This window comes from Amphimedon queenslandica, unplaced genomic scaffold (genome assembly GCF_000090795.2).
Source record: "Amphimedon queenslandica unplaced genomic scaffold, v1.1 AMPQUscaffold_13519, whole genome shotgun sequence".
Taxonomy (NCBI): Eukaryota; Metazoa; Porifera; class Demospongiae; order Haplosclerida; family Niphatidae; genus Amphimedon; species Amphimedon queenslandica.
Genome location: NW_003546245.1, coordinates 2,369 through 3,513, shown reverse-complemented (window position 1 = coordinate 3,513; position 1,145 = coordinate 2,369). Strand labels below are relative to the sequence as shown.

Sequence of the window (1,145 nt, the reverse complement as noted above, 5' to 3'; positions counted from 1 at the left end):
TTATGGATTTTAAAGTTCACTTTTTTAAACACCAAACTATTATCCAGAACCATGTAGTCACTGTGAGGCAACCAATGCCTAATTACCTAGCACAGACAAGCCAGTCCAGTTCAAGTGATTACTATTTAAATTTTGCTGTCATTTTGACTGTTCTTTGCTTCTTCTGTGGTACATTTTTGGTTCTTTTGTGTACCATTCCGGCCATGGTATTTGCTAGTCAAGTAAGTACTGTATCCTTCTATTCTATTGTAGTTACTTGTGTTGTGTTGTGCAAATTAAAAATCAGTTCTTTTTTGGTAACTTGTTACTTGGCTGCTGGCAACAAGCTCCTTCTCCTTAACAACATAATATACATAATTGTATATTTAAGTACAGTGAAACCTGCTTAATCAGGTCACCCTTGGGCCAGTTTTAAATGGCCTCATTATGCAGGTGGCTGCATTACAGATCAGCCTCTGTAATACAGCCATTTAGTACGAGATTTTGGCTTATGGCTGTAATAGAGAGGTGACCCCATTATTCAGGTGACCTTTAGGACAGGTTTCACTGTACAACATTGCTCAAATGTTTTTTAGCCCCCCTTCTGGTATAATGCATTGCAATTGCACTTAATTGCTGTTTGTGTTTGAATGTTATGAAACTTGTCATTGTTATTGAAATGCATCTTTAGACTTAATGGCAATTTCAGTTTCTTGTAGAGTATATATAAATCTATACCCTCAACTGATTTATATGATATTTCTTCCTTTTAAGGCAAAAGATGAAGAACTTCGTGGGGACACGGAAGCCGCAGAAAGAAGTCGCTGCTTATCTCTGGCCTTCAGTGGGGGAGCAATAGTATTTGGTTGCGGTGTGGTCATTTCTGCTTTACTGATTATAATATTTTCACAGCAACATGAGTGACAAGAAAGACAATAATCATTACAATAACTTGCTATTAAATGTATGTGTGTCGTGTGTGTGTGTGTGTGTGTGTGTGTGTGTGTGTGTGTGTGTGTGTGTGTGTGTGTGTGTGTGTGTGTGTGTGTGCCTGCATTCATTACTGCTGTACTGTATAATAGATTATCTATAGATGTAGATAGTCTATTTGTGACCCCGCCTTTGAAAATGTTTACTTGTTCACTTATTTTTATAAAAAGCTTGTT

At 37.2% G+C, this 1,145-nt stretch overlaps 1 long non-coding RNA gene across 1 annotated transcript; it reads left to right on the top strand.

Annotated features, from left to right (window-relative positions):
* The first annotated feature begins 35 nt into the window (after window positions 1–35).
* On the top strand, window positions 36–930 carry LOC109581892 (uncharacterized). Its single transcript, XR_002184812.1, has 2 exons — window positions 36–221; window positions 754–930. It is a non-coding gene; the product is annotated as an uncharacterized LOC109581892 (long non-coding RNA).
* The last annotated feature ends 215 nt before the right edge of the window (window positions 931–1,145 follow it).